Here is a 23,521-nt window from a genome sequence, read left to right as displayed (position 1 = left end):
CTGGTAACCACTAATCTTTTCTCTTTGTGCATGTGTTTGTTTGTCTTCCACATATGTGTGAAATCATACAGTGTTTGTTTTTCTCTGGCTTATTTTGCTTAGCATAATACCCTCAAGTTCCATCCATGTTGTTGCAAATGGGATGATTTTGTCTTTTTTTATGGCTGTCGTTTACTTCTCTTTTTTGACGTGGAATCCCTTGGCTTTGCTTTACTGTTTTAATGCTTACCTTTAGTTATGAATCAGTGAGGTAACTGTTTTTACTACAAACTTGTATACAAAACTATGACAACAGAGAGTCACTTGCATTACAATCTACTTTGTATGCTATAATGTGTTATTTTTTCCTTTGTGTTTTAAACACTTTTGTTCCTTGACCATTTTTTACTTAAAAGAAGTTTTTGGAAGGTACGCTCATTCCCAGCAGTAGCATCTAAGTGTGCCTAGTGGATACTCAGTTAGTAATGACTGTGCTGAATAGTTCTGAAGAGGAATATTTTGTTGATTGTCCTATGCCCCTAAGACACGCTCTGGAGAGACTGTATTGTATTGTGGAGATAACCTAACCTTTGGAGTCAAGGTTTGAATCCAGGCTCTGCTACTTACTGGTTTTGTCACTTTGGTTTGTATAATCATTCTGAGTTCATTTTCTCAGCATTTGTAAAACAAATAAAATCCACTGATAATCTCACCTCTCCGATGAAGCTAGTTTAAGGTCCATAATTTCTTATCCATGGTTCCGAAATTCCAACTGTTGTGAAAGTGGAAAGTTTGTAGGAAGTTTGTGGCAGACTCACTTGGCGGCACAATCCAGTCTGCACTGATGTAAGGTGGTTTGTAGTCTTTATCATACCTAGTATAACTAGTCATACTTTTTTCCACAGACATATTAGTGTGTTTAATTACAGAGTGTTGACCCAGACCCTGGTTGGAATATTTTGTAACATATAGAATATCTACCATATTAACTTTTCTAAAATCTGAGAAAAAATTCAGAATTCTGAAACCTGTCTGGCCCCAAGAGTTTTTGATAAAGGGATTTTGGAGTGGAATTAAAAACTTAGGAAAAGATGAATTTATTAGCCTATTTTGGTGGTTCTAGACTTTTTCTTCACAAGAATCTTCCCAGAACTTCTGCGCCTTCATTTCATATTTTCATTTTAGGAGAAGACCCAGAAAGAAAAGAAATAGTCTTGATTTGTTTATATGATTGGTAATTCTCTGCAACCATCCCAAATAATTGTCTCAAAGTCAGCATGCTCATCTTTCTATACATTCAATTCCCGGTGACAGTTTAGGCCTCTTGACTCTTCTAGTGTGAGAACCAATGATTTATTAAGTACTAAAGTGAACAAGCCCCAGGAGCCATGTAGCGCTTGGTTTTTGCCACCAATATTGTCAATATGACATTGCTATTCTTTCCCTTTTTGCCGTGATGTTTCGTTTTTGTATTGTGCTGCTTGTTTGTTTCCTTGGGCAGCCTGAAACTTTTCTTTGCCTCTGACAGTTGAGTTCAAGGTTGAGGAATTTATCTTTGACTTCATGATGTCATATAATTTTAATTTAAGTATTTCTTAATATTATAAATTCAAGACATGTTCGTTATGTAGGATTTGAAAATATAGCTATATTTTCACCACTTGGAAGTGACTGTTTTCCCTGTGTGGGGTATTAATGTAATATATACACACACACACACACACTCTCTCTCTCTTAAATTGGAATCTCTTACTATTGTATGTACATTTTGTATCTTGCTTTCTTAAAAAAAAATAACATGTTTATTAATAGTGTCTATCACTCTTTCAGGAACATAGCATGAATTATATTACTGGGCAGTGATCTTTAAATTTATATTTACTTTGGTTGGGAACCTAGGGGACTAGGGTTCAAATTCTGGTTTTGCCATTGCCAGACTGAAAACTAGGGTAAGTTAGAGGATATCTCTGGGCTTCCATTTTGTCCGCTGTCAAATGAACCTTCCAAGGTATTTGACAGAATAATCTGATGAAAGTTAACCCTCTCCTTAGAAAATCACTCATACACAAAAGAAGTCCCAGTCTGGTCAGTTTTTGAGGTTCTTCCAGTTCTACTCCTGGATGATCTCTCTGTAGAGGAATGCAAAATGCAGAGTATCTATGTGAGGTTATTTAGGTTTCATGGAAGAGGACGATCATGAAGGAAGTGAGAATAATAAATTGAGTAGAAAGAACAGAAAAAAATTCTACACAGAGAGTAGTTAGAAGCAAAAGAGAGTACAACATGTGAACTGAACAAGACAAAAAGGAAACGTTAACAGTATTGCACAAATGGTATGATTTTTACTGATGATGAGTAGGAAAGAGATGTGATTTGTTGGGTTTATATGTGTGTAGGGATAATGAAGAAGAATTAATGGAAGGCTTTGAAAGCTAGCCTGAAGAACTTAGATTTGATCCTATAGGTAACAGTACTTCTGTTGAAAGTCATATGATGAAAGGAGAGTTTGAAAGGTTGTACTGGCAATTTTGTGTGATAACCTCAAGTAGGGAGTGGCTGGAGAGTATTTCAATAGTACAGTCATAGAATAATGTGGAAATAGAAAACGTGATAGCTCTTGTGGAGGAAGAACAATTAGGGTGGGGTTAGAAGAGCTGGAAGAATCAGAATACCTCAAAGTTTTGAGCCTGGCATGTCAAGTGTATTGTGGTACCATTGATAGTTACGTTGGGAAAGGATCTCAGATGGATCTAGGGAGAACGATAATGAGTTCAATTGCTAATATGAGTTTTAGGTATTAGATAATTTAAATGGTAGTTTAAAAATCTCATGCTTTAAAAATAAAGAACTTAGTAAATGAATGCTGTTCCTTTTAAAGTAATCCATTTTTGAGGCAATGCATTTATTCTAGCAAATTGATATTCTTTGGAATTGTCTTTTGGAACTGCTTTCAGAACCAGTAGAGCCGTACAAGAAAACTAATCTCATTACTTGGTGGTCATATCCTTTGTCCCCAGAACAGTGTTATCTTGCTTGATCACTCATCTTATTTACCATACTTGTTTCTAAGTGATACTTGGCAGTTTCTAAAAATTAGTCTTCAGAGGCATGAAATTTATCACCATAGAGGATATTTAAATGACTATTGTGGTTGCTGAGGACAGCTTTGAAAAGTTTTAAGCTGTGATAGCATCTTTAGAATAAGGTGCTAGTGGGTACTGGTTAAGAGGGTGGGTTCTTGAGAGCCTGGGTTTGAATGATTTCTTTAGTACATTTGTTATGTGTCTGGAGCAAGTTATGTAGCTTGTCTGGGTCTCAGTTTCCTTGTTTGTAAATGGGGATGGTGATAATACTGCCTATTTCATAGGATTGTTGTGAGGGTTAGCTCTTAGACCAATAGCTGGCAAATAGTAAGAGCTCAGTAAATATTAGCTATTTATTACCATCACAACAAACTACTGCTATTGCTATTACCACCACTTTGTTTATCTCTTTTGTTTGTTTTAAAAATCACTTACGTTCCTGTATAATTATGTCTTGTACAAGTGGAATGATAGACAGCTGGAGATGAAATTAGAGCTCAGTCAGACCTATAGAGATGTGATTTTGTAGAATGTTTGGCCTAGAGCAGAAAAGACCAAGGATGGAATATTGGGGAATACTCGTAGGAAGAAAGTGGGAGGCAGAAAAAGAGTCAGCAAAGGAGCAGAGGGAGATTGTTTAGAGAAAGAAAGAAAACAAGGAGTGTATTTTAGTATAGAGGTTATATTCATTAGGGTTAGATTTCGTTGCAACCAAGTAAGAGAGACTTAAACATGATAGAAGTGTATTTTTCTCAATGTCAGGAATTCCAGAAGTAGTCTGGGACTGGTATTGTTTGTCATGGTGTTATGTCTCTCCATTGTGCATGGATTCTATTCTTTTCCAAAGTTACTTTAGGGTCTAAGATAGCTACTGGAGCTCCAGCCATTACATCCACATTCCAACCAGCAGAAAGGAGGAAGAGAGTAAGAACACATCTCCCTCCCTTTAAGGATACTTCCTGAAAGTTATATATACCACTTATGTTCATATTCCATTGATAAAACTTAGTCACAGAACCATACTCCTGCTAGAGAACTTGGGGAATATAGACTGTTTTGAATGGTCAGTGCCTGGGTATAAAGAACAGAAATAGTGAGGATGATCCAAATGTAGCTAGATGAAGAATAAAGGGTAGATAACAGAGTTAATTGTCTTTAGGACAGTTTAATTAATTATTGGTAATCCCTGATAGAGTTTCTATACTTAGGAAACTATGAGTGTAAAACTACTTTTGTCAAATTGTGTCAATAGTACTTTGTTTTTAGAGTCTAATACCTTCATGAATCCTTGCTTAATTAGAATTATCAGTCTCATAAAGAAAAATATTATGTGTATATATGTATGTGTATGTGTGTGTATACATATATCCTCATTTAATATTAGTGTTGGCCAAAATTACTTCGCATGGCAACAGTGTGCAGTAAAATTGATGGTAAATAAGTTTCTGGTATCTTTTTTTGTTGTTTTAAGCCTATAATTTTACCTAGCCTTCCATCCACTCTCCAATTTGGTTGTTTTGGCCAATGTTTTTAATCCATCTCTGTCCTTTTATATTACTGCTCTCTCTCACTGCTGTTAATTGTACTTCCAAAAATAGATAAATGAGCAAATTTAATTAAATGTGTTATTTGCACTTTCTTGATCATTAATGAATTTGTAAGGTCAGACCTACAGTCTTCCTAGTATTACAATTACTTAAATCTCTCCACTCAATTGTTAATTTGCTTTAACATTTTTTATTTTTAAAGCTCTTCTGTATGTTGTATGTTTATGCTCTTTCAGTATTGGAAATATGAGGGTCTTCCAACAAAAAGGGGAGAACTTTTTCCCTAGGATTTTTTGTCCCTTTCAGTTGAAAATGTTTTATTTATATATTCTTGAATGATGAAGAGTATATTTAAGATAAGATGTTCATATGTTGCTGTTTTTCATATTTTATCAGCAGATCTATAGTTTAAAATAGACAGTTTAAACAGTCAAATAGTAAAAAAGTGGTTTATAACAAAAATATAGTGAGTAGTTTTTGTCCCACCCTCTCCCATTCTCTCTAGTCCTTTCCCTAAAGGTAACCACTTTCAACTCCTTAAGCTGTTTCTCCTGGCATTTACATATCTCCGTATTTTTTTTTTCTGAGGAAGATTAGCTCTGAGCTAACATCTGTGCCAGTCTTCCTCTATTTTGTATGTGGGTTGCCGCCACAGCATGGCTGAAGAGTGGTGTAGGTCTGTTCCTGGGATCAAACCCTTGGACCCGGGCCACTGAAATGGAGTGCGCCAAACTTAATCATTAGACCATGAGGCTGGCCTCTCCATATTTTTAAATAATATATGTGTAATGCTGTCTTTTGATTTACCAATTTGTTCATTATATATTGAGTTTCTATTACGAAAGAGAAAATTTTACTGTTTTTAAACCATTATGACCACTGCTACTCCTCCCCTAGCCTCCCAATTTACTTATATGACAATATTTGGTTAAATAAAATAGTTACTGCTGTGTTTACATTATTAAGCCTGTGCAAATTTTATTTGCTGATAATGTCTTAAATAGTAGCCTCTCAGTGTACTTTTCCACAAGATCAGTCACAGTAGTCTATCAGTTCCAATTTTCTTTGTTTTTAAAGAAATTCTTGCACAAAAGAAGCCATCAACAAAACAAAAAGACAACTCACCAACTGGGAGAAAATATTTGCAAATCATATATCCAATAAAGAGTTAGTTTGCAAAATATATGAAGAACTCACACAACTGAACAACAAAAATGTGAACAACCTGATAAAAAAAATGGGCAGAGGAGGGCCAGCCCTGGTGGCCTAGTGGTTAAATTCGGCATGCTCCGCTTTGCTGTTCCAGGTTTAGTTCCTGGGTGTGGACTTACACCTCTGTCACTGGCCATACTGTGGCAGCAGCTCACATACAACAAAAGGAAGATTGGCAACAGATATTAGCTCAGGGTGAATCTTCCTCAGGGGAAAAAAAAATGGTCAGAGGATATGAACAGACATTTTTCCAAAGAAGATGTTCACATGGCCAACAGGCACATGAAAAGATGTTCACCATCACTAATTACTAAGGAAATGCAAATTAGAACTACAGTGAGATATCACCTCGCACCTGTCAGAATGGCTATTATTAAAAAGTCAAGTGTTGGAGAAGATGTGGAGAAAAGGGAACCCTCTACATTGCTGGTGGGAATGCAAATTGGTGCAGTCATTATGGAAAACAGTATGGCGATTTCTTGAAAAATTAAAAATAGGAATACCATATGATCCAGCTATTCCACTTCTAGGTATTTATCCAAAGAACATGAAAACACTAATTTGAAAAGATATATGCACCCCTATGCTCACTGCAGGGTTATTCACAATAGGTAGGATTTGGAAGCAGTCTAAGTGCCCATCAATGGATGAATGGATAAAGATGATGTGGTATATTATATACAATGGAATACTACTCAGCCATTAAAAAAAGACAAAATCGTGCCATTTGTGACAACACAGATGGACCTTGAGGGTATTATGCTAAGTGAAATTAAGTCAGACAGAGAAAGACAAATACTGTATGATTTTACTTGTATGTGGAAGATAAAAAAACAAACATATAGATATGGAGAACAGATTGGTGGTTAGGGGAAGGGGAGGGGGAAGGGCAAAAGGGATAAAGGAGCACGCACATATGTATAGAGATGGATGGAAACTAGACTTTTTGTGATGAACACGGTGCAGTCTATACAAAAGCTGAAATATAATGCTGTACACCTGAAATTTACATAATGTTATAAACCAATGTGACCTCAATTGAAAAAAGAGATTCTTGGAAACTTCTCTTCTGGAGACCTTCATTGTCCTCCTTTCTGGGCCTGCTACCTGGGCCTTCTGCACAGTTCTGGAATGATTTCCCTTGTTGTCATCCTTAGACTTTTCTCTCCTTGTGGTTTTGATTCCCAGTGTTGTTGGAATTCTTTATCTTCCTCATTCTTCATTAACCCTTTTGCTCAGGTGGAGCACATCTTCTAGTAGTTGTGTCAGATTAAAAAGATGTCAGTGTGGCAGAGAGCATGGGGATGATAGCCTTCAACATTCGTGTGTCAATTTGGATTGGTTGCCTTCTACTTTTAGTGCACAGTTGTCCTGGAATCCCCATTCACCAATACTCCTTCACTTCTCTCTTGTGTTGGATATCCTGTTTTCCATATCCCATGTCTGTCTTTGTTTTATTTCCCTGTTTGGCGCCAAAGGATGATGAGACCATCACTCTCTGTCCAGAATATCTCATCAGGTATAATTTCCCTAAACACACTGGATTGTTAATATTACATAGTGTTTTTGGGGAGTATGGAGTTCAGGGATTGGAAGATTTTAAGAGGTGGAAGTGGGTTAACATCATGTACAGAAGCATTTTATTTGGATGACGTTGTTGATTGGTTACTGCTCAGGGGTGTGTTTATTGGAGTGAATCTGTCCCTGATTGGTTGGCTTGTGAAAGAGTAGCTGCTGAGGTAAGTTGTCGTTATCAATTGAGTGGACTTAAAACTGGTTCTCCGGGCAGCTTTTTACCATGGCTACGAACAATCAGTCTTTTCCTGAGTTTGCTCAATCTTCTAGTAATTTTCTAAGAAAGTACATGGGAGGTAATTTTTTGAGTCTTTCCATGTCAGAATGTCTCTGTTTTTGTTCTCACATTTGATTAATATAGTTTGGGTGAGTGTAAAATTCTAGATTAGAAATACTTTTCTTTAGAATTTTGAAGGCATAGTTTTTTTCTCGTTGTCTTCTGTTGCTGTTCGGAAGTAGTAAGCCAACATGAATCTTCTTTTGTTTGGACCTTCTTCTTGGAAACTTCTTGGATCTCTGCTTTGTCCCCAGTATTCTGAAATTTCACAGTGATGTGCCTTGGTGCATGTCTGTGTCTGTTTTATGCTGTGCTGGGTATTTGTAGGTACCTGGAGGGCCCTTATATTGAGTTTTGCAGGGAGCTTGGTGTGTGGGGATGGGGGTGGGAGCAGTAGAGCTTAGTGTTCAGTATGCTCACTTAATCACTCAGTTTTAAAGACCTTTGCACTTCTATTCAGCCCCCAAACTAGAGATCATCTGTTTTACATTCTGCAGAGATAACCTCAAGTCTTCTTTCAGGGAGGGGGAGGGGATCTAAGGATCTAACTACTCCTCAAACAGCTTTCACCTGTTGCCCCTTCCCCACTTCACTTCCAGTTCCAGAGATGGTGCTGGCAGTTCCTGACCCTTGTGCGGGTTTCTGGTTATAAATTGGTTTGGGTCTCAGCTTTCTCTACTGCTGGATTTGTATTTGGCTCTCCAGGATCTGCTATACAGTTAGCATTCATCTGTGTATGTTCCAACTTCCGAAGTTTTGTTACTTTTTCCTCCTCTTCTGCTCTCTCCATCCTTGTTGATTTATGTCTTGGAAAATAAAAAAAGACTGTACTGTTATTTTAGTAGGATTTTGGAAAGAAGCACAGTTCTTTGTGTATGTCCATTCCACTCTCTTAACCCGCAAGACTGAAATGATTTGACAAACTAACTGGAATATTTTTATGTGAAATGATACCACATGATCATTTTAATTGTAATATATGAAAGGCAAAGTAACAGAATATGGTGCTCAAATACAGTGACTAAATGTAGGTCTCCAGAGAGGGGGGTACTGTGATAGAAAAGGAAGGATGTCATGGCTTCCTTGATTGTGGGCTAGCCCTTTAATTTCTAAAAGTAATTTTCAGAAAAAAACATAAAAACGATTCATCTTCATTATAAGGAAGCTAGCAAACTCCATTACTCAGAGCTAGCTGCTATTAACTGTTGAGTGTATATTTCCTAGTCTTTTCTCTTCATTTATCTGTGTATTTGTGCAAATATGTTTAAGTGGAATATACTATATGTATTATTTTGCTCCTCCCCATTTTTTTCCATCATGAAAGTATAAATCTCTTGAGTCAGGATGATTTTTTTGCACAGAATATAGAGATAATGTTCTCCTTAACATCTAAAGCTACTATTTATTTGATTGCAGATTATGTGCCAGGTACTGTGCTAACATCTTTTTTCTGTTTACGTTGACATTATTTCACACTACAGAAAAGTTAGAAGAATGTACAGAAAGTTCACCCAGATACTCCAAATGTTAACACTTTACTACATTTCCTTTCTCTCTCTCTCTCTCTCTTTATCTCTCAATGTTTATTTCTTGAATCGTTTGAGTAAGGTGCAGACTTATACCTAAAAACTTGTATACGTATACCTGAATTTCCTGTATACCTAAATACTTCAGAGTGCATTTTCTAAAAATAAGGACATGCTTTTAGGTAACCTCAGTACAGTTGTCAAAATCAGGAAATTAACATTGATTTAATATTATTATCGAATCTACAGACTTTGTCAAATTTCACCCATTGTCCCAATAATGTACTATTGTACAAGAGAAAATTTCACATCCTAGAGTGCATTCAGTTGTCATATCTGTTTAGTTTCCTTTAATCTGGAGTATTTCCTCAGTCTATCTTTGTTTTTTCAAGACATTGACATTTTTGAAGAGTGCAGGCCAATTATTTTGTATAATGCCTATGATCTGGGGTTATCTGATGTTTCCTCGTGATAGGATTCAGGTTATCTATTTCCGGCAAGAGTACCACAGAAGTAATGTTACGCTTCTCAGGGCATCATGTCAGGAGGCACAGGATGCTGAAATACTCGTAATGTGATCTTGGATCACTTCATTAAGGAAGTGTCTGCCAGGTTTTCCAGTGTAAAGTTATTTTTCCTTTTGTAATTTTTTGGTGGTAAAATATACTTAAAAAAATTTACCATTTTAACCATTTTTAAGTGTACAGTTCGGTGGGATTAAGTACATTCACATTTTGTTTGTAATTTTGAGGTATTTTTGAAAAGATGCTTTGAGACTTTATAAATAATAGCCTATTACTCCTTGAACTTTTACTCAGTAATGTTAGTATCCGTTGGTGATTTCTGCCTGAATCATTTTCATGATTCCTAAATGGTGATTTTCTAATTCTCCTCATTGCTTCTGCACTTATTTATAATGATACTTTATTTCATTGTTTGTTTTGACACTGTCCCGGATTTGGCCAACGGGAGCCCCTTCAAGCTGATTGTCTTCTTTTGGCCTGCAATTGTTATTGTTTGAGTACTTCCTAACTTTTTACCACAACAAGATGTTCTGGGCTCATCTTGCATTTTCCAAGCTTGATCCCTAGAATGAGTTATTTCTTCAAGGAGCTCTTGTCCTTTTAGCAGAGAATGGCCTTGTAAGCCAGGATCCAGACTCTAGATGTCCTCATTGCAGCTGGGTGTCATTGCTTCTAGGCCCTCTCAGCAGGTGTCTAGGAAGTTGATGTGACGTGTGTGTGTGAGCACACATGTACATCTTTGTCTACTGAAAGCGGTGCGTTGATAGAGATACCTGTGATTACAGTCTAACACTACGGGGTTTATTCTGTCCTTCGTTCCTTCTGTATTCACAGCTCCTTCCAACAGTGAGAACCCTAGCCCCATTATTCGTGTTTTTACTTATTGGCTCAATCCTAAATATCGGAAAATAGAATTGCTAACTCGTACCACTGTTTAAAAGATACCTAGTACATAGAGTTCAATATTTGTCGATAGCTTTTTCCTTTAGCCTAAGGGCATATGGTTTGTCTTCACTGTCCAATAGGGTAGCCACTAACTACGTGAATTGAGATTTGTTGTAAGTGTAAAATATACACTAGATTTTGAAAACTTTGTATGAAATCAGGAATCTTAAGTATCTCAATAATTTTATGTTGATTTTGTATTGAAATATTTTAGATACATAAGATAGAATAAAATATATTAATAAAATTAATTTCACCTACTTTTATTTCAGTGTGGCCTCTAGAAAATATTAATTACATATGTGCCTCCCATTCTGTTTCTTTTGGACAGTGCTGATCTAAAAGCCATGTTCAGAGTTACTAGCGTTAGTTTTCTCTCCTCAGCATTCTTCCCTCCCTCATGTGGTTATTTAGTCATTTGAAATACAGGTCAGTTCTTTTTGTATTCTAACTTTTTCTCCTCATCCTATTCAATCTTATTTATTTTTGAATATGTGAAACATTAACATGGTTCCAAAAGTCAGAAATGTGTAAAAAATACATACTCAGAGCAGTGTCACCCATTTCTTCTGTCCTTTCCACCCTGTTTCCACCCACCCTCTGTAGGTAACCTATCTTATCATTCTTTGAATTATCCTTCCTGTGTGTTTTTCCTCCCAGGAATGAGGAGATACATGTATATTTTCTGATTTGCTCTTCTTTCTTAGATGAAAGGTAGCATACTATAGATACTCTTTTGTACTTTGCTTTTTTCACTTAGCCCCATATATTTTGGAATCCATTCCACATCAGTTTATAAAGCTAGCCCTCTCCCTCTGTCTTTTCCTCCTATGGTTGCACAGTACTCTGTTGTGAGGGTGTTAACCATTCTCTTACGCTGTTTTCAGTATTTTGCATTTACAAACAGTGCTGCAATGACTAATCTTGTCCATATATATTTTTGTTTGTTTGGGTAAATTCTTAAAATGGAACGATTGAGTCAGAACTCTAAAGGCATCTATATAGTTTTCTTAAAAATTGCTAAATGCCTTTCTTTGGGGTTGTACAAATTTGAATTCCCACCGGCAATGTAGGAAAGTGTTAGTTTCTCCACAGTGTCACCATCAGATTGTGTTGTTATACTTTTTAATTTTTGCTAACCTTATAGGTAAGAAATGGCACCTCAATATAGTTTTAATATTCATTTCTCATATTAGTAGTGAAGTTGAACATCTTTCCAAATGTATAAAGGTCATTTTAATATCTTTTTTTTGTGTGAATTGTATCTTTTAAAAAATTTTTCTGTCAGGTTTTTGGATTTTTTTCCTCCCTCAACTTTTAAGAGTTTTAAAAACTATATTAGGAATATTAGCTCTTTATAAGTTATATATGTTACAAATATTTTCTCCCAGTTTGTCAGTTGTCTTTTGACTTTGGAGTGTGTGTGTTTAGGCTTTTATTTATTTATTTATTTATTTATTTTTTGGTGAAGAAGATTGACCCTGAGCTAACACCTGTTGCCAGTCTTCCTCTTTTTGCTTGAGGAAGATTGTCACTGAACTAACATCTGTGCCACCCTCCCTCTATTTTTTGTATGTGGGATGCTGCCACAGCATGGCTTGATGAGCAATGTGTAGGTCTGTGATCCAAAGCCATGAACCCCAGGCTCTCAAAACAGAGTCCGTGAACTTAACCACTATGCCACTGGGCCATCCCCAGGCTTTTATTTTATGTAGTCCAGTTTTTCAGTCCTTTGTTGCATCTGAATTTTGGTTTATATTTAGAAAACCCTTCCCTTTACTCAGGTTAAAGAAGAATTTACATAAGCTTTCTTCTAGTACTTGTATGATTTTAGTTGTTAGATTTGGATCCCTGATAACATTTGGATTTTTTTTAATGAATATTGTGAGTTAATCTTTTTCCAAATGCTAATTAGTTGTTCCAGCATATTTTCTTTAAAAAGTACAGTTTTGCCTGAGTGTTTTGCAATGCCACCTTTGTCATATAGTAAGTTTCCATTGACTTTGTTTCTGGACTTTGTTTTCTTTTGCCCTGGTCTGTCTGATCCTGCACTGTTTATCACACTGTCGTAGTTAGAGATGCTTGATACTGTTTGAGGGGCTAGCTTTTCACATTTTTAATGTTTTGTTGGCTATTCTTATACTTGTTTATTTTTCTGTTGAACTTTACTATCAGCTCTCTGTTTCCATTAAAAAAACTTACTCATATTGAGATTTTTGTTGAGATCACATTAACTTTATAAGTTAGGGAGAACTAACATCTGTATCATGTTGATTTGTGTTGAGTTTTCTATCCAAGAACAAGGAACATCTTTCCATTTGTTCAGATCTACTTTTGTGTCTTTCAGGAATGTTTTAAAGTTTTCTTTATATTGATTTTGTACGCTTCTTGTTAAATTCTCCATTTTTGAAAAAGTTATACTTTTTTAGATCTTTATATCAATATTTAGAGCTACATTATTTTTTAAAATATCTTTATTGTTCTCCATAGTATAATATACCATAATTTATTTAATCTGGCCCATATAGATGGACATTAAAGTTGTTTATAAGTTTTCACTATTATAAATGGTTATGGAATAAGTATCCTTGTAGAATTCAGTTATTTCCTTATGATAAATTCTTTGAAGGAGAATTACCTGGTCCAAAGGCCCTTTGATCTATAAAAGATTTTGAAATATTGTTAAAATGCTTTCTATATTAATAAAATGTATACCTCCGCTAACAATGTGTGAGCCCTATTCAGTCTACATTCACCGAAAGAGTTGCTCTTTTTTTAATCTTTGCCAGTTTGATGGGCAAAAAAAGAGTGTATTTACTTTGCAGTTCTTTGCTGACTGATGTGATTTATTTTTTCTTTGTTAACTGATGAGATTTATTTATTTATTTATTTTTTTGCTGAAGAAGATTAGCCCTGAGCTAACTTATATTGCCAATTTTTCTCTTTTATTTGCTTGAGGAAGATTAGCCCTGAGCTAACATCTGTGCCAGTCTTCCTCTATTATTTGTATTCGGGGCACTGCCACAGCATGGCTGATTAGCGGTGCGTAGGTCTACGCCCGGGATCCGAGCCTGTGAACCCTGGCCCCTGAAGCAGAGCACGCAAACTTAACCACTACGCTACCAGGCCAGCCCCAAGATAAGGTTTATTTTTTATCTGTGTGTTCAACCATCTGTTCAGCATATTCTTATTGAGCATCCACCATGTGCCATCCTATAAGTTAGAACTACAGTAATGACTGGAAGTTGAACATCTTTTTCTGTTTTTGATCATCTGTATTATTTTGTTTCTTATCTCATTTTTAGTGACAGTCAATAGGCATTTCATTCCCCTCAGACTAGTTCTCAGAGGACTGAGAATGAGAGAAGATGACATTTCCATATTCTTTTTTGTTGATTAGCCTCTAAAAAGTATTTTTGTGTGTCTTTATTTTCATTGCACATTCTATGGTAAATCACTGTGTTAAACTCTTAGTATCATGAAGTGAGATAATGAAAGTTGAATGCACAGACAGGTGTCAAAGAAGTGATAACTACATATTTTTATAAAAATAACTTTTATTATTATTATTTTCCAGGTGAGGCTGCTGTCCATCAGAAGGGAGCTTTTGTACCATTTGCCTTCAGACAGTCTATCTGCATGTTCTAGAGTTTTATTATTCAAAAAATAAATGTCGCTTATTTGGTAAGTCAGTTAACTATACTTATGCATATTTTTTAGAAATATTGTTTATGTATTCTAAATGTTTGCTTATATTTTGTTCCTTCAGTGTCATTTTATTTTGTAACTCGTATGTAAAACAAGTTTGAAAGTGGCAATTTCCTGAAAGACTTAGGGTCTTTTAAAGGTTTTCTTGCTTCTAGTCACTGACTGTCTTAATTTTGGTGTTTGTTATAGAGAGAACAGGAGCTGATTAAATATTGGAATTAATTCTCAAACTTGGATTACTAGCTTTGCTCTGTTCAGTCTCTTGCCTCTGTAAAAACGGAGAATTAACATTCTTCCTGTCAAGCTCTAGCTTCCCTGTTGTTCACATAGGGAGCAGCAAAGATGCATGGTTATTGTAGGGGTTTGATGAACTGGTTTAGGAAGAATAGATGGTCACTGAATCCTCAGTAAAGCATAACAAAGATGAATGAATAATGCCATCGAAGAACTTGGAAATGAAAGATAATTAGCTATCTAGTAAAACTGATTTTAATTTTTTTTCCTTAAAGATTGGCACCTGATCTAATAACTGTTGCTAATCTTCTTTTTTCTTTTTGCTTTTTCTCCCCAAATCCCTCCAGGATATAGTTGTATATTTTAGTTGTGGGTCCTTCTAGTTGTGGCATGTGGGACGCCGCCTCAACATGGCCTGATGAGTGGTGCCACGTCTGCACCCAGGATGAGAACTGGTGAAACCCTGGGCTGCCGAAGCGGAGCATGCAAACTTAACCACTCGGCTATGGGGCTGGCCCCGTGATTTAAAATTTTTTTTTTTTAAGATTTTATTTTTTTTCCTTTTTCTCCCCAAAGCCCCCCAGTATATAGTTGTATATTCTTCGTTGTGGGTCCTTCTAGTTGTAGCATGTGGGACGCTGCCTCAGCGTGGTTTGATGAGTAGTGCCATGTCCACGTCCAGGATTCAAACCAATGAAACACTGGGCCGCCTGCAGCGGAGTCCGTGAACTAAACCACTTGGCCATGGGGCCAGCCCCTGATTTTTTAATACTACTCTATAGGTGTTTATTTTCAATTAAAATTTTTTTCCAAGAAGACGTAGTAAGTTGATAGGACCTGCTATTTTGTGAGAGATTTTTCTTACCTGCATCCTCTGATGATATTTTCAGTTTATTCCAGCTTCTGGCTCTCATGTGTAACCAGTGGCAACTGGGAGGCTGATGTGTAGGGTGAAGGCTTTACTGGTAACGAGAGAATCAGTAACAGCAACTGTCAGAAGATAATTGTACTTGTGTGCTGCTGAAACACATGGCAAAAGTTGGGTGAAAACTTAATAAAATGATACTGATGATTTGCAGAATTGTCTTTTAAATGGTTTTGCACAGCAAGGCATGGTGAGACATAAATGTTGATGTGGAGAGCTGAGCTTAAACAATGTTGTCTCAGATAGAATCTAAGGATGAGGAGCTATAGGCACGGAAAAAAGGAGAAAGATTCTTTTTGATAGTCTCTTTGCTTTTGTTAGCATCAGAAGCTGACTTCAGATGTTTGCTAGATGGGATGTGTGGCTCGTTTAAGTGGAGGCATGGGGTTTCATCGTACATAGCTCTGAAATGACCCAGCTCTCAGAGCAAACCAAAGTGAATTTTAATCTTGGTTATTTAAAATCTCCTTGTGCCTGTCTTATTAGAAGTATTATTTTTTAAGAAGAAAGTAATTTGCAACTGGCTATAAAGAGTGACATTGTGTCCGGGAAAATGCTGTACTAATACTCTGTGCTGTCCCACAAGAGTGCTTCTCAAGTCCCCAAACGCAGTGCTAACAATCTGTGACAGCCTGTTGAGTGTTGGGCAGCATTTTGGGAAGGTGGACAGCAGAATGAGGTGGTTGTGTGTAAGTTTTAGAGGGGATGGGGAGGGGAAGAGATGAGAGAGGAGCAGAGCAACTCAGTTCTGTGGGCAATTCAGATGGAAGCTATTCTCGTTAGCTCTGCTAAATATGAAATAAACAGGTAGAGTGTGTGTGTGGGTTTTGGTAGGGTAGAAATAGTGTGTTTCACTTTTCTTTTCAAGGTGTTAGTATTTTATTCTCTCGTCAAAACTGTAAGGTTAAATGTTATATTGATGAGAGTATGGATTGGATAGATTTAAAAGTTTTGAAGAGAGTAGCAATATCATTTCATGCCAGGAAATGAGACTATAAAAGTCAGAGTAATGGGGATTGGGCTTATCTTTTCCAGGAATTATTGCACTGGTATAAGGCCATTTACCATATCTGGATCCAGAATGACTAGGCCTTTATCTCAGACAAAGCCTTTATCCTGTTGTTTATTTATTTATTAGATTTTGTACACACATATACACATACCACCAGATGGTATTATTTCAGAAACAATTGGCCAACTATAGCCATCTTCATCGGACCTCAAGGCATGAGTTTCTGGATATTATTTGGATTGTGGAGTAGAATTTAATGTGGGGCAAACTTTGGTTCTATTCTTTCTCTGATTATGATTATACCTAGTAAATGTATTTGATTACTCCCCTAGGCGTAATGTCTAATTCTGAATATGAGATTAGATTTGGGGTACATTGTTTTAGAGCCTCTCTCTCTTGTTGGTCCTATTCCTTGTTTTTGGTTAATATGTTACAGCTTGGTCATTGATACCACTGGATTAAGTAAGCATAAGAGAGATGTCAGTCTTAAGATTGTGTGCTATCTCAGTGCCTCTACACTGATGATGCATATTAAAAAAGATGCCAGGGGTAAATGAAAGGGCAAATGGGGTAAGGGAAGACACTGTAATAGTATCACTTTTCAGGAGTTGTCTGTAAGGTCTAGATTCAACTTTTCATTGCTTAGGATATCACATGCCTAAACCTAGTGCTGAAGGTCCTCCAGGCTGAAAACAGTCCTTCTGACCGAATATTCCACTATTTCCCTACATTGAACCCTTGCCTCTAGCTAGACTAGTTTTTACAACTATCTCGAAAATAACACTTTTTGACATACTACCTCTTCATATGTTCAAGCCGTGCTTTCTGCTTGGAGTGTCTTCCTTGAGTTCTCTCTCTCAATGCCAGCTTCCAAAGGCCGAGTTCTAATTCCACCTACTTTATGACGTCTTCTTCAACCGTTCCAGGCCCTTGGTGATATGTCTCTTCTCTGTGTTTTTATCATTTACTGCTTTTCTCTTTATTTATCATTTATATACTACTTTAAAACAACTTAAAGAAAATCTTCTTATTTTCCCAAATAGAGACAACTTAAAGGGGAGGCTACGTTATTCATGTGGTTCAAACCATTTTATTACTTGTAGGCTTAGTTTACATTCTCCACTGCCTCTAGCATAGATCTCAGTACAATATGTGCACTTAGTAAATATTTGTTTGACTGTGAGAAAATGCCATTACCTACTGTTAGCTTTTACCAGTCTTCAACATTTATCTTTCTTTTTGTATCATAAGAATAATAGATTAGAATGCAGTTTAGGTACCTGAGCATGTTTGTTAAGTAGATTATTCTTCTTTGAAAGGCTTCTGTAGCACTCGGTATAGGCTTCTTGATCCTTAAAGGAGCATTGTGCTAAAGATATTATTATATTCTAAGGTAAGCATTTGTTATTCTTGAAACTTTAATTAGGTAAACTTTCAATCTGCATATGTAAGAAGCTCTTATTTATTAATTATCTAATACTTTCTTTGCTTGCTTTAAAGTGTTTCTTACGAGCCACATTGGCCTTCACACTAGCTAATGTAGCTACAATGCGGAAGATGAGGTACATACAGGGTTGTAACTCTCTCTCTAACATAGGGACTCCACCTCCTTTACAGCTGTTCTCTTTTGTTGCTATTGCACTTTGGTGTTTTTTGTTTTTAAACTATTCTCTGCTATGTTTTATTTTACCCCATTTTTTAGAAGGCATGTATTCTAGTCTACTGTAGTAGTTAAGTGCAGGAACTTTGAAATCCTAACCAACAGTTGCAATCTGTGAGATCTTAAGTAACTTAAGTTTCAGATTTCTCATCTGTAAAATTGAGCTAATAGCTACCTCTTAATATGTAGTTGGGATCAAATGAGGTAATATATGTAAGACACTTGGCACAGATTACGCCTAGTGGCCTCTATTTTCAAAATTTATTCAATGGTTTATTAGCCTTAGTCTGTGAATCCTAAATGGTAAAAAAGATGAAGTTTAGTGGATGTCTAGTTTGAGGCTTAGCCCCAAAGCCTAATGCATTCCAGCTCTTCTGTTGTCAACTATAGGATATCACTGTAACCCAGGATAGATCCAGGAGAGGAACTAATTTCAAATAAGTCTAGAAGCACAAACAACCTCCAGATATGTAGTGAGGGAAATAAGTTTTAGGAGGGAGTTTTTCCCTTCTTGCTTTCCCCCTTACTGCCTGCCAGGCACATATGCAGAGTAGGAAGCAGACTTTTTTCTCTCTTCTTACATATTATATTGCTATTGTTCAGTTATATTAAAGCTTTGGTCTGACTCCCTTTTGAGGTGGTCAATAATAGGTGTTAACATTAAACTTGGAAGAGTTAAGTTGGTGAACCATGGCGTTACCATATCAGTGGAGTGTGAGAGAGACTAAGCTGCGGACTGTTTCCTGATCTTAGAAAGCGTGAAATCAGTTGGTGCCGATGCATGGCGACTACAGCCAGTGGAGTGTAAAATAAGTTGGGGGCAGGAATTGTGTCATGTTGCAAGAAAGACATTTTCAAGCCATAATTTATGTATTTTGGGGCTCCCATGATCCTACCGGAATCATGTATTTTGTATCTTTCATAGTCTTGATACTCAGATTTTTCATGAACTGTTTCTTGAACTGTTCTGCAGTCTGTATTCTTTGTCTAACTGCATGCAGAGAGGCAAAGGCTGTAAATGTCCAAGGCAGACTAATATTGAAATACTGTAACTATTAAATTCTGTTTAACATTAAATCTGAAAATACCATCTGCAGTAGGTATTTGATGTGCCGAGTTTCTTTTGTTTTTAGACTCAGATTTGAAAGTGCACTCTACATTCTGCTTTGGAGCTTCCTCCAGTCTAAGAATTGTGTTACTTAGTTCACTGGTCGTTGTTCCCATGTTCACATGTGCCTCTGGAGAAAAGGAAGTATGTGGAGAAGGATAATGTTTTCAAATGGTTGGGGGAGTAGATGGGAAGAAGTATAGAGATTATTTTTATGGGGAATAGAAGAGAGGGAGTTCCTCTCCTGACACCTGGTGAGGTTCTTCACCATATGGCTTTGAGGGTGAGGCAAGGTGAATGAGGAAGTTTCAGAGACGATAGTGAATTATTATTGTCAGCACTTTCAAGTCTGGAAGGTTATTGGGAATAGACATGCCATGAAATCATTAAAGTTCTTTCATTCTTATCCTAGTTGATTTTATTTTACTATAGTCATTTTTGAGCTCTCTTTTGTTGCCTTGCATTTATACAGATTCTAAGCAAATTGTGAATATTTATTAAATTAATACATTATTGTGAGAGACCATCCTGCTGACTATCAGGCAGTCAGGTGTAGTAGTTACATGCAGGGACTTTGAAATCTTAACTAACGCCTAGAAGCTGTATGATCTTCAGTTATTTAAGCCTCTGATTTCTCATCTGTAAACTTGGGATAATAATGGCTACTTCCTAGTATAGTTGGAATCAAATGAGATAATATACATACAACATTTAGCACAGTTCCTGCCACATCATAGGCACTCATTAAATGGCAGCTGCTTATTTTTTCCTTTTTCTCTTCCTCTGCTACTACTGTTGGTACTACTCTACCACTACTTCAGTTTTGCTTGTAGGGCCTAAACCTTAATGAAACGGAAAACATAATTAGACGTGGTTCACAGCAGCAGATTTTGAAAAAGGTCATTGTTCTCTTAGGCATTGCTTAATGCATCTTTCTTAACCAAAGAGAAACACTATAAAAAGACTTTTTTTTAGTGAAAGGAAGGGATCTTTGTGTTGGCTTAAGATAGCCTTGCAAATGAGTAAAAAAATTGGTTATTATTATTATTATTATTTTAGAGACCAGCCTCGTGGCCAAGTGGTTAAGTTCACGCACTCCGCTTTGATGGTCCAGGGTTTTCCCAATTCGGATCCTGGGGGACATGGCACTGCTCATCAAGCCATGCTGAGGGGGCATCCCACATAGCACAACCAGAAGGACCTACAACTAGAATACACAACTACTTACTGGGGGGCCTTGGGGAAAAGTAGAAGAAAAAAAGGTTGGCATCAGATGTTAGCTCAGGTGCCAATCTTTAAAAAAAAAAAAAAATTGATTATAACATATTTGGTTAATGCAAGTAAAACAGCCTTTCTATGAACTTAGGGAGTATATAGGAATAAAATAAGAGTTCGCATAATTGTCGTTCCTTATTATTTATGTAACACAGGCTATTTTTTCTGAGGAAGTGCCTTTTTTGGAATTCTTAGGAGAAGTGTTTTGTTTGGTGCTACGAATAGTTGTAGTAGAGTTCTTGTTCAGTGTATGAGGCACATTTTTATGGGAATGGGATGGAAAAGTCATCCTGATCATTTATACTAATGGAGATGAACATTGGTGTGGATAATATGTTTGGCTTTGATGTGCATTATGTGATTATTTCTGTAGCACAATTAACTTCCTGATTAAACTTTGCTTAGCTAGTATATCCTGAGTATACAATAGTTGTCTTTTATCTGTGTGGCGTATGTTCCAGGGCCCCCAGTGGATGCCTAAAACCACGGATAGTACCAAACTTTATATGTACTATGTTTTTTCCTATACCTACATACCTATGATAAAACTTAATTTCTAAATTAGGCACAATAAGAAATTAATGACACTTTGGAACTGTTATTAAATAAAAATAAAGGTTTACTTGGACATAGCACTGCAATACTGAGACAGTCAATCTGATAACCAAGTGGGCTACTAAGTGACTAATGGGCAGATAGCGTAAACAGCATGAATATGCTGGACAAAGGGATGATTCACATCCTGGGTGGGAGAGAGTGGGACTGCATGAGATTTCATTATGCGACTTAGAATGGCTGCAGTTTAAAACTTAGGAATTGTTTATTTCTAGAGTTTTCCATCTAATACTTTTTTTTTTCCCATCTAATACTTTAGGAATGCTCTGTTGGCCATGGGTAACTGAAACTGCAGAAAGCAAAACCATGGATAAGGGGGGAGTACTGTATATCGGTGGAAAACTGCTTAAGGCAGCCGTGATGGTGATAAAACCACTACTTTAGTTGATAGGAGATCTGAGTTCTGGTCTCAGTTCCCACTTAGATAGCTGTAAGTCTTAGATAAATTCCATAACCAATTTCCTCATCTTTAAAATGAGGAGGTTATATGACATGATATTCAACTATAAGGTTATAAAGATCTATTTGGAGGTATCTTGGCCATTAGGAAATGCAGCAGTGACACATCTTGGCCACCAGAGGGTGAAGTCCAATCAGTCAAATTGTGCTCTGTATTTGACCAGAATGTGTCCTTGGAAACGAAGAGGGCACATTACTACTCTCTTCATTTAGTTTAAGTTATGGAGCCTCTTGCTTTTCTGATTCTACTTGCATTAAATATATTTCTGCATTTTTCTTTTCAACCTTGTAGGTAGGACTGGGTCAATTACATTAAGAAGGGAGAAAAGAAGAGTAGAGGTTTCTAGTTGTCAGGGATTCATCTGATTTTGTTCTCTAAGATAGTGAGTGGGTCCTAGATGACTCATGGGAAACTTGGATGGGAAGCGCAATAGTATAGGTGATCAAATTTAATTTGTGGACACCTTTCTCCCCCAAAACACACAGGTGCATACACACGAATGGCACTCAATCCTCATTACCCCCATGCCCACTGAAATCCCAAGGATGAAAACAGAATGTCTGAGAAATATAGTAAAGTGAACACAGCACTTGCAATTGAAATGTAGGTTCCAGTCTTGCTTTGCTACTTAGTGTATATCTAATCATGGACATTGCAACCTCAGATCCTCAGTTTAAAAATTAGGACGTTGAATTCTGATCTATATGATCTCTTTCAGTAATGTGGTTCTGAGATTTTGTAAAAAATTTTTTAATGTTTATGTGAAGGGCAGTGCTATGCTTAAAATGACATTATAATTAAGTAGTATCTTGTAAAAATAGTACATGATAGCTTTTTTTGCTAGGAACAGAGCTGTGTGTGTTCTTAAGACATAAATATTAAAGTATTCAAGTAAACTACCATGACAGCAAGAAGAACAATAATTGCCACTCCACCAAGACATTTTTCTAACCCCACAAACAAATACAAACAAATTCCCTGTGAGCATAGGGTCAGGGTGGCAGCAAATTAGTCAAGAGGAGCAGGACTAGGAGCCAAGCCAAGCTGATTTGGGGTATAGTTGATAGTGAAGCATTTAGAGAAGTCATTTGGGGATACGTGAACTTAGAAAAGGGAATGTGAGTTCTGGGAATCTATATCACAAAGCTGGAGTCAAAGGCCATTGAGTGGAAATAACTTTGATACAGAGTCCAGTTATACGAGTTTGAGTAGCTGTCTGAGAGCACAGGATAATGCGGAAAGAACAAAGAAGGCATGGAGTCCAAATAGACAAGCCGAGATGAGTGTGTAGAAGGTGACAGAGCAAATGGATGCAGACGTGTGCTTGTGAAAACAAGCGAGGATTAGTGCTTATGATTTGATGTGTACACAAGAGAGTAGAAGCCAGCCAGGCAGACTAGATAGAAATAGCCTTTTAGGATTATGTGCAAAAGACGAAGACTTAATCTGTCCTGGTTTTAATCACCCTCTTTGATGTTAGTAGGCAGGGTCTACTTGGTAGATCCAAGGCTCCACACGTTTGAGGCTAGTGATTATATCACCGACAAACTTGGTGGTTTGTGTGGTTCTAATGGCTTCACACTCCACTGGATACACATATTCACAGATCTGCTCACTACTACTGCAGAATTCATTTCACAGAACTGGCTAGTAAAAATTTGGCAGGGAAACTAGCTTTTCAAGTGTTCCTAGGAATGGAGCCCAGCTGTTCCCTTTGGGCTTTGAGCTGTTGGAATTCATTGGGTTAGCAGCTAGAAAGAATAAAACTGTAGCATTTTCAGCCCAGTTCATGACAGCAAAGCAGAGGTGTTAGAATTTCTGTTCTAGAGGTTTACACTGCAAGTAACTTAACCTGA

At 36.8% G+C, this 23,521-nt stretch overlaps 1 protein-coding gene and 1 long non-coding RNA gene across 7 annotated transcripts in view; one reads left to right on the top strand and one right to left on the bottom strand.

Moving 5' to 3' along the window:
- The window catches only part of R3HCC1L (R3H domain and coiled-coil containing 1 like), a 204,127-nt gene that overhangs the window by 3,875 nt on the left and 176,731 nt on the right, over window positions 1-23,521 (top strand). For all 6 annotated transcript variants that reach the window (XR_011436696.1, XR_011436702.1, XM_001501230.6 and 3 more), the window contains exon 2: window positions 14,246-14,352. The gene's annotated coding sequence lies outside the window, so the exon portion shown is untranslated. The remainder of the gene's footprint in view (window positions 1-14,245; window positions 14,353-23,521) is intronic.
- On the bottom strand, window positions 1,053-17,419 carry LOC138923285 (uncharacterized). Its single transcript, XR_011436707.1, has 3 exons — window positions 17,347-17,419; window positions 15,476-15,572; window positions 1,053-1,140 (listed from the first exon to the last, which is right to left on the bottom strand). It is a non-coding gene; the product is annotated as an uncharacterized lncRNA (long non-coding RNA).

Source organism: Equus caballus, chromosome 1 (genome assembly GCF_041296265.1).
Source record: "Equus caballus isolate H_3958 breed thoroughbred chromosome 1, TB-T2T, whole genome shotgun sequence".
NCBI lineage: Eukaryota > Metazoa > Chordata > Mammalia > Perissodactyla > Equidae > Equus > Equus caballus.
Note: the sequence above shows the minus strand (reverse complement) of the source record. Positions and strands in the feature narration are given on the sequence as shown.